Raw genomic sequence first — 10,745 nt, forward strand, 5'->3', positions numbered from 1 at the left:
ACCACTAGCAAAGGAAAATTTCCTATAGGATAAATTCCTACAAGAATCCTATGAAGTTCCTTTGAATCAAACAAGCCCTACTTATGTAGAACATGGGTATACTTAGGTAGAACTCATGTGTACACTTCTATATCTATGGGTAGTACCAAAAATACTTAGGTAAAACAAGGTATACTGTTGTACTCGTTGGCATGTAATTTTATTAACTTATAAGTTAGAATATGAGTTTGTGATATCTATATTTTAATAATTGTTACAACTTAGCTACCTGTTAGTGAGTTGAGATAGTACCGATAACCTATTGCCAAGTGTTACTTTTTTTTTGAGATGCATTAACATCCTTCCGACTTTGTTTGACGCTAGAGTTTTCGCAGAGATTAGTGGAAATAAGAGCATCTTTAGATACCCCATCCGTGTGTACCGAATCGCGTGGATGTGTTTACTGCATCGGTAAAAGTCGTTTGAAAAACACGAGCGACCAAACAGGTACCCTATAATCATAGGGTATAAAAGCATATTTTCCTCGCACCAACAATGCATTAGATTGAATAGCTTGGCCCAAAATCCGTGCAACGGGCGATGGGGTATTGCTGCCAAAAAAAAAAAAATGGCCTCCTGGGATTTTTTTCGGTATTTGTTCGGGCGTGATCTCCAATACCACGTACCTTATTATCCTGTTTCAGGCCGGCTGAGGTATTTGTTAGAGATGCTCTAATACTGAAAGTTTTAGGTGAAACCGTTACTATCGCCCAATCTTCACAAAATCATATCTTTAATCCACTAGGTTGGGCTAGGGTATTAGGATTGAGAAAAATAAACTAAATTTAGAAAAAAGTAGGGATAAATGAAAATTAAATTTGCTCAATACTCTAGTACCAAACATGCTTTTAAAAAGTAAAGGAGTTTTGCTTTAAAAAGTAAAGGAGATTTAGAGTTTGGTGAAGATCATCCCCAAACAATATCAACAAGGAAGCAATATCGTGTGCACGAATGTTTCTATGGAACAGAGAGAAGAAGAAAACCGGGCAATCTACGGTGTATTCGTCCCTTCGAGGACGTAGTGAAAGAAACTTAAGTCTCGACTAGCAAATGTGCCCGTGCGTTGCACCGGGGGAACAGCTCGAGCAAATCTTCCGCGTTGAAACTTCTCCTATTTATTACCATCGTCGACGGTGGTCACATTTTCTCCTATTCATGATGAAAATAATCAAGATTGCAAGCCATTGCTGCACTGACTTGTAATATTGCGAACTTGTAACGATGGTAGATTTCATCCTTAATTTTTATTAAGATATGAATTCAGAACAATTTACCATTAGTACAAACATAATATTATTATATATCTTTGCAAGCAAGATTTACCAATCAAAATCAAGCTAGAAAAAATAAATGTAAACATTCTCGAAATTAGAAATTAGAAGTGAGACACGACTATTTCATGTTGCAGCTAGAGATTTAATAATAAAAATATGGATTTGGTTACATCTAAAATTTGAAACATCAAAAAATCATTCAGAGCGATCGAGCGATCGAAGATGGGAGTCATTATTGCAGCAAGACAGCCTCATAAAGCACCCCTATTCTTTGGAGTTTTCCTAGATAGAGCTATCATGTTCTGGTCATCTAATCACATCAATTCTTTATAGAATACAAACTGTCAATTGTTAACTTGAAAGGTAGTATATCGTTCACATGTAAAACACCCGTGAAGGCCATGGTGATCCGTCGGCAGCATGGCTTACTCGAGCAATCCAAATTGTCCTCGTTCAGCTACAATCCCCACTTGTTTTGGGCTTGATCCTAGATCTTACAGTGTTGTGCCGGTGGCAGTGTGGCCGCCTCGAGCAACCCGTCGTAGTTGCAGGCTCATAGCAGTTGTTGTCGCTTGCCATGGCTAGCCACCGGCGCTGTGAACTTCATGAGCAGCCCATCGTCGTTTGCCATGACGAGCCGCCAATAGTGTGTTCTTCTCAATCAGCCCAATACCCGCTACATCCCTCCGGACGACGTCTCCAACTGGAGTTCTCCCCCCTTGTGCCTGCATCCCTCCCACCGGTTGAGGTCTCCTGCTGTTGCGTTATATGGTGCACAATACATGTGTTGTAGTCGATCGGATATACTTTGGCGGAGACAACTCATCCATCGGATTGGCTTAGTGCGACCTGCAACATTTGGTGATTTTTTTAATCATATTTTAGGTTCCGTGTTCTTCCTGCTCGATAATAAAATATATATGCTGGTGATGGTGTTTCTACCCGTGGTAATTCATGCACCACGTAAGAATAATTATTCCAACTATTTATTCATCTCCAGCTTTGTTGCCGTCGTTTATAAAAGTACCTCTAATGTTCAAAAAAAATTTAGCGTAACCTCTAATGTTTTATTCATGGAGGCTAAATTCCACAACAATGCTTAGCCAAAATAATTAGCCTCAAGCTGGGCTCAATGTTGACTGGTTCCCTTGCCGTGGCTGATGATGACGGTCAAGCCAACGAAGAGCTGCACGCACGCGTGCGCCGTCCGGATCAACGCGCTGTCCTTCTGTGTCGTCTTCCGCCGGAGCGCCGCGCCGCCGAGGGACAACATGTAGTTCGTCCGGCTCGCGGTGTCGTCCTCTCTGCGCTCAGGCCTGCTCTCGCCCCCTTCTGCACCAAGCCCCGTCGTCCGTGAGCAGCTCCGCCCGCCCTCTCAATCCTTCTCTCGTCCCGCTCTTTTCCGTCGCCGACAGCCGCCGTCTCGTGGCCGAGCTCCCTCTTTTAAATGGTGCTAGTGCTACCTCTTGTTGATTCACCTTCCTGATATTCTAGGCTAATCAGAGCGTATATAAGCTGGTGGTATTTATCTTAATGTAACGATGTGGGACTATTGAACCCCCATTCAATCAATTGACTGCAAGAACTTTCGTGATTTCTATTACCAACGGAATTGGCTTGTGGCCCATTAATTGATACAGGGACGGCCCTTTGCAGTCGATGAAACGAAGCACCAAAACTGCAGTGCCCCCTCCTGCATCAAGCGCCTTCTTTTCTGATCGATCTCCCCTGATTCCTGAATGCTGTCCCTGCTCAAGCTTCTCCCTCACTCAACCGCCTCATCTGCCGGTGATAATATCCATCCCCGCAGTATTCGCGTAGGAGCTCCCGGCGACCTGCGTTTGGCCCCGGGGTCCCAGCGTGCGGCCGTCCTCGCTCTACTCGAGTCGGAGCTGCAGAGGATCGAGGCCGACGACTCTGATGGAGCCGCAGATGGTGCGTGAAAAACGACTAATCACTACAGGAATCGACGTAGACGCCGACGGCCGGCTGCCCTCGGCGTAGCCCGGCCTGGCCCTCGGCGTAGGCTACGCCGACGGCAGCCTTCGGCGTACCTCGTCGGCGTCCAGGTCCCTCGGCGTAGCCCGGCCTGCCCTCGGCGTAGAGGTAGCCGTCGGCGTCCTCGCTCCATGCCGACGGGGAAGAAGACCCTCGGCGTCGTTGCCGTCGGCGTCTGGCCACGGCGCGCCGTCGCCGTTAACGGAGGTGATCCAGACGCCGACGGCTTTCCCCTCGGCGTAGCCACGCCATCTGGGCCGTGGGGCGACGTGGTCAGACGCGAGGCTGCCACGTTCGGCGTCTACGCCGACGGCCGGGCCCTCGGCGTCTGCATGGCCCATGCAGTGGACACGCGGCACACGCGGGCGCGGCTGCCAGGTGAGGCCATACGCCGACGGCAAGGCCCTCGGCATAGAGCAGCTCCTCCTGGCGACGGGCGGGACACGTGGCGCGCGCTGGTGCCGCGGCATACGCCGAGGGCAACCCCCTCGGCATAGCCTCGACCATATGGTCATGCCGGGGGCTATGCCGACGGCAACCCCTCGGCATATGGCCTACCATTTGGTTTTCCCGATTTAAATTGGGTTCCAATTCATCTAAATTCAGTTCAGCAGGTCCAATACATCCAAATACATCGAAATTCATCCAAATTCACCATAATTCACATAAATAGCATGAAATCCACATAGTAGCATACAAATACATCCAAATTCATCCATAATTCACATAAATAGCATGAAATCCACATAGTAGCATACATGGTGCATGTAGTAGCATACAAGAGGAGAGTGCCATGTCATCCAATACATAGTAGTAGGTAGCAAATGATGGCAAGCAAGAAGCCCGGTGCCGACTAGCGGAGGAAGGACCCGGGCGGGGTGTGTCCGCCCACATCGTTGGCGAAACGAGCAGCCCGGGGTTTCGCTCCGGTAGAAGCTGCGAGAAGAACCACCTGGAGAAGGACCGGTAGCACGCCCGGGAGAAGTCGACGGAGAGGCACCGGGAGTAGTCCCGGGAGTAGTCGACGGAGAGGCACCAGCGAGAACGCCCGGAGACCGACCACCTTCATGAACCGGTGTGACCTCGCGCCCACCCGGCGATGCTCGGTTCCCGGACCATCCCGTTCCCTACGTGTTCCCTACATGTTAGCAACTTGCGAGGCAAAGGAAAGTGGTAACTACCGGTTTGGCAAAGAACTTACCTCCGGTGTGGATCCGTAGTAAGTCGCAGCGAAAGCTGCCCTCGATGGCATGATAGGCATGTCCCCCGCCACGGTAGCTCGGAGCCGGTGGCGGTGTACCGATAGACATAGAAATCATCATTTCCTTCAAGATAGGTTACAAGTTAGGCTTTGCAGAAATAAAGCATCAAGCTGAGACTTGTCATCTACTTGCGTGAAGAAAGATTCGGACTTACTCCTATATACGCCATGTAGGCCGTATTCGCCTATTCCACGGGCGGCGGCCTGCCGATACGCTTCATTGCGAGGCTTCGAAGGCCGCCTCGAACTCGGGCTACAATTTCGAAACAATGAATCTCGTAAACACTTAGCCATGTAGGAAGGAAAACCGGAAAGAGGATGAAAATGAGGAAACTTACATCGTAGGCGGGTGGACGAGCGGGCCGTGGACGAGGCGCGGGGCTGTCGGCGGTGAGGGTATGCTTGAGGCGCGTGTAGCTCGTGGAGTGGGTAGGCTTGACCACCTTATTCATCCAAGGGAAACGGCCATGCGGACGCCGTGCCCCGACAGGACCAACGACTCCTCGTCGACCGGAATGCTCAAGGGGTCATCCACCTCGGGGTGACGAGACTTGACCATGTCGCGATAGTCCTCCTTGGCGGCCTTGGCATTGCCGTAGTACGTGGCCGAGGCAATGCGGGATTGGGCTTACGCTCGTCCGCATCATGTCATATATCCGGGCATCATGAAGCACCACCCCAGGTGGTGCCTCGGCCACCTGCATCGCGAAAAGAAAAGTTAAGCGTACCACAAATGAGACATGGCGGGAAATGAATGAAGGTCGTTCCATGTATATACATACCTTTTTCCCCTTGAAGCGGGTGTAGTCGCGGTTTCCCGCGCGAGTGTGTGCCACCGGTGCCTCGGTTCTCCATGTTACGCCTCGACACGGTCGCAAACTCCTCGTCCTGCCCGAGCCACCTCGCCCTAATCAGCTCCTCCCATGCCTCCCTATGCTTGCTCGGCCCACTCGGGACAAACCTGAAAACGCAATACTCAGCTCAAGATAATTCAATGAAAACTTAGCAAGCAATGTAGAATCTCATTGACATTTTACTCACCGAGCATGTACTCCTCAATGGTCATTGCCCATTCCTCCGTAGGCTCGTTACCAACATAGTACTCCTTCTTGACCCTCTTACCCTTGTTAGCCCGGAAGGCACTAGCGCTGGTGAACTTTTGGTTGTACCACTTGCTTTGCGGTGTCAACCTCTCGCAAGCGCCACGCAAAGTGAGACGCGCCTGCGTGTCATGCTCCGGGTCCACACGATAGAAGCACTTCAATCATGCATAAATCGGTTGTGAAAGTCATGAGTTAGCACATTAGGGTCATCAACTATGAACGGTGCTCGAGAAATATATGCCTTACCCGAACTTGGTGGTCACAGCCTCGGCAGTCTGTCGCGAAGCCTACGGCGGGAGCATCCTCATAGTCCGCCCAAGTAGTGGCTAGCTTCGTCGGGCCACCGGGGACCGTGCTAAGGGGAGTGTATCTCGCCGGGCCGAACTTCTAATCGAGCCCCAAGCAAGGCGTTAGGCATGCGGGGGGCTTGGCATCCCATGTCCGATTCTTTGCAAATAAATCACACATTAGTACACATGCCAAATTGTTTATTATGCCCAAGATGAAAATACATGTTCGAAATTTACGAAGTAGTACACTTACTCATCGCTCGAAGGAATGATAAGGGCCTTGTCATCATGGGTCTTCGGCTCCTTCCTCGCATCGGGGACTCTAGCTTCTCCACGAAGCTTCAAGGGCTTCGAGCGCACCCCCATCCTCCATCACCTCCAACTCAGCCCTAGAGTCCAGGCTCGTGTGTAGACTCCGTCTCCATCTCCACCTCCCACTAGACGGACCCTCTAGGTACAACTCGGAGCCACGTCGCCGAGAAGCGGAGGGTGGCTCGTCAAAGTCCATGTGTACCCCGCCGCCACCTCGTCCTCCACCTCGTCCTCCTCGTCCTCGTCCTCGACCTCCACCTCGTCCTCCTCGTCCTCGTCCTCCATCGGTACCATCGGCGTAACGCGGATTTTGCACCGGGGCTCGATCACTCCGTCTCAGTGGGTCTAGGAATATTCCTCTTCACTGCGCCGGCGTCTTAAGCAAGCTCTCGGAGTACTGCCTTGCCGCTGCTCATATTGTCCGATCACTCGCATTGAGAAGAATAAAACGAGTTAAGCACAAAGACATATTATATGAAGATACTAAGAATAAAAGGCACAATGCAATTAAGAAGCATGTTGACATAATAAAATGAAGATACTAAGAATAAAAGGCACAATGCAATTAAGAAGCATGTTGACATAATAAAATGAAGATACTAAGAATAAAAGGCACAATGCAATTAAGAAGCATGTTGACAAATAAATACTAAGAATAAAAGACCCTCACTGACCATCATCGCTCTCACGCTCACTCTCATACTCCATCTCTTTCTCTTTCTCTTTCTCTTTCTACGGCCCACTATCACTATCACTATCTTGTGAGTACAAAGTTGAAGGGTCGACGGGTGGAGGCTCATCATAATTGTCATTCGCCTCAAGTAACTTCTCGAGCATAGATATGTCCTTTAGATCCACCACCGACTCACCACGAGTTTCCGCATCGTTCCCGAGGTCTTCTTGAACAAACGGTTCTAAAATATATTCCCCGAAGTCCTGTTCCTCTTGATAGAAAATCCCCTCGTATGTCACGGGGTCAATGTTGTTGTAATCATCCTCGAGGGAATCGGTAGGTTACCATGTGGCGATACCCGGAAGACGACTTCCCAACCCTTGAGTTCCGCTTTCTGGCATGGGTAGGGCAAATAATAAACTTGCTTGGCTTGGTGAGCCACAATAAAGACATCGGCTCCGCTATAGGTGGTTGAAGGCTTAACTTCAACTAACCCAATGGACTTATCACTTCTCTGTCCACCTATTGGGTCGAACCAATGACACTTGAACACGACGATATTGAGTTGCACGTTCGTACGATTGAATGTCAACTCGTATACACTTTGTAACCTTCCAGTAGTAATCAAAGTTGTTGGCTCCTTTGGTGAAGACCCCGGTATTTATCGTTTTGGGATTCGCCCGGCCCTTATGGTGCGTCTCTGTGTGGAAGCGAAACCCATTCACATCATACTTCTCATACTTGGTCACCTCACGGCTACAACCTTGGGAAACACATTTCAACTCATCTATCATATCAACGTTTCTCTCACGGCCCTACAAGAACATTTCAAATTTGTTGTGTGCATTAGTTACGTGTAATAAGAGGGACAAGTCACGTGTTGCAATGTAAGAGGAAAGGTTAGAAATTACTTTTTCCATGAACCATGTCACAAAGTTTTTATTAATTCCGGGAGCACCGTCTTTCGATAGAGTGTCCATCTCCGAGGTTTCGGGCAATTCATCATACGGCCACATTTCATCCAGTGAATTCGCTGAAAGGAGAAAATAAGCATTAGACCGAGACGAGGTTACTAGCTGCAAAGTAATTTGTTCACCATTTTACCTTACGAATGGGATCACTTCCTCCATGTTCATAAGCACATATAGCATTATACAATCCTTCTCTTCGTTCTCCAATTTATATTTTGTTCCTTTACCGAGCCTTGCCACGGGGAATTGGAATAGTTTTAGCTTGGGGTCATTCTCGGGCACGTCGACATTGTAACGAGTGACCGGGTTATGCTGAGTGGGAACATCATCGGGATAGTACGTTGTCGCGGCATCTGCCATCTCCCGAAGGCATATTGCCTCGGCTATGCATGCTTCAATCTTGGCCTTGTTTCCGGTTATCTTTCGAATATACTTAAACTCTCTCTCAATACAGAGACGCTAACGAAGCTCGCACGGACCACCCAAGAGTGCCTCGTTGGCGAGGTGCACAATGAGATGTGCCATCGGAGTAAAGAAGCCTGGCGGAAATATCATCTCCAAATTGCATAGCAACTCCGGCGACTGTATGTTGTAGCTTTGCAATAACCTCGGGACATATACGCAGCACGGGCGTGCGGAAGAAATGGCTCAAGCTGCGCAAGCACTCGCCGGACTTTCTCGAGGATATACCCTCGAAGCATCACCGGCATGAGCCGCTGAATCCATATATGATAGTCGTGACTCTTGAGCCCGGTGACTTTTCCCGTCGAAAGATTAACTCCCTTACTCATATTCGAGCAATAACCATCCGGGAACATCACGACGTATTTGAGCCACGCGAATGCCTCCTTCTTTTGGATGGAATCAAGGCGAGAAGTTGGCATGCGGCTTGAACCAATTCTTTTGACGGCCAATAGGACGCTTCATGTGTAATTTTTCCCTATCACGAGAGGATCTCAATATCGACTCTAGCCTTGACATTATCCTTTGACTTCCCAGGAATGTTCAGGGCATGTGTGAAGAGACGGACTCCGCGACATTCTTTACGGTGTGCATCACATCGATGTTATGGGGAAGTTCGAGGTCCTTGTAATACTCGAGCTTCGTTAAAGCCGCCTCGTGAGTCTAGTTGTGCGTTACACCATATCCCTCAAATTGATGGCCGGTTAGGCGTCGCTGCCGAGCACGAGAGCACGTAGCTCGGCTTCAACAAGTGTACCATCAAACTTGGCACATCTTTTTTTCATGCACAACTTTGCCCTTCTTGAAGTTCTTTTTGTCTTCTCTAAACGGATGCCTCCTTTTGAGGAACTCGTCGATTCGTGTCAAACGCAACATACTTGCGACCCTTCGCAGCCAAAGGAACTCAAGCCGATGCTCGCACGCCGGGCATGGCCACTTACCAGTGTACACCATCCACATGTTAGGGCGTACCGGGCATGTGCATGCATGGTATACCGCAGCCAAACTCTCATGCGAAGTTTGTCTTCGATGCTCGGTCGTACGTCAATGTCCCGTGGTGCCAAGAGTGGTTCAAATCTTCCACAATCGGCTGCATGTAGACACTCGAATTCTTCCCGGGTAATGAGGGCCCGGAATGATCGGCGACGAAACATGGTCTTCCTCGTCATTAGGACTCGGGAGGGAGATTGAGCGGAATAACAAACACGGGCCAGCAGATCGTGATTGGCGAGTGGACATACCATATGGATTGAAGCCATCTGTTGCTATCGCAATTCGACATTCGAGCCTCGGCGCTCTTAAGGCGGTGTTTTGTATCGAAGTTCTTCCATGCCGTACCATCGGATGGATGTCCCATCTTCAACTTCTTGTTTTCGTCCACGAATCTCTTCCCATACTTGTGCCACGTCATCTGTTTGGTTGTCTCCTCGTGCATGTAAAGCCGCTGGATTCTTTTTATGAATGGGAGATATCGAAGAATCGACTTTGCGGTGCTTGGCTCGCCTCACCCGACCATCCTTTCCCGTTACCTCTTCATACCTAGATCGCTACGGATGGGACAGTGCTTGTCCTCCGCATACTGTCTCCAAAATAGAACGCAGCCTTTCGGACAACGGTCTATCCTTTGATAATCCATGTTGAGGTCCTTCATAATTCTCCTCGTCGCGTGCGAGCTTTGAGGCGGACAATGATCTTTGGGCAACATGTTACCGAGTTGTTTTCGGACTTGCTTCAAAGCCCTCACGGGTGGTGTTGTACCGGGTCTTGTCGGCTAGACATTGGGAGATGGCATCGAGGCGAGAAATCGCGGCGCCCTCGTACGGAGGCCTCTTAGCCGCGGCAATCATATCATAGAAGGCCTTCGCGGTTGGCTCGGGTTCCTCCGGTTCCGGCGGCGCCTCCGGTTACGGCGGCGCTCCGGTTACGCGGCGAATCCGGGACATCGGCATGGACGAGATCATCTAGAAAGTCTCTAACTCCATCGTACGCATTGCCATTGAGCCGCTGCGCATCACCTCACCTCGTCACGTTCGCGCTCATCAAAGTCGATTTCCGTGACGTACCCATGCATATACCCATATTGCGGAAGGTGTCTATACATTTCATCCTTCCCACGACGTTGACGCTTCACGCGGCGAACACGGGGCAAAGTGCCCGAACCAGCCCCTTTGTACCACGCGCTAACTCATTCACTAGAAAATGGGTCTTCCTTGTCCACTCATCTGTTTTCTCGGTCGCACTAACACGCTCATTGTACATCCATCCATTATCAGCCATCCTCTCGCTTTATTGGGAGCCAAACTACAGTACATAGCATTTATATCAAATAGGAAATTAAATGCATCATATTTTTATTTATTTT

This window comes from Lolium rigidum, chromosome 2 (genome assembly GCF_022539505.1).
Source record: "Lolium rigidum isolate FL_2022 chromosome 2, APGP_CSIRO_Lrig_0.1, whole genome shotgun sequence".
Taxonomy (NCBI): domain Eukaryota; kingdom Viridiplantae; phylum Streptophyta; class Magnoliopsida; order Poales; family Poaceae; genus Lolium; species Lolium rigidum.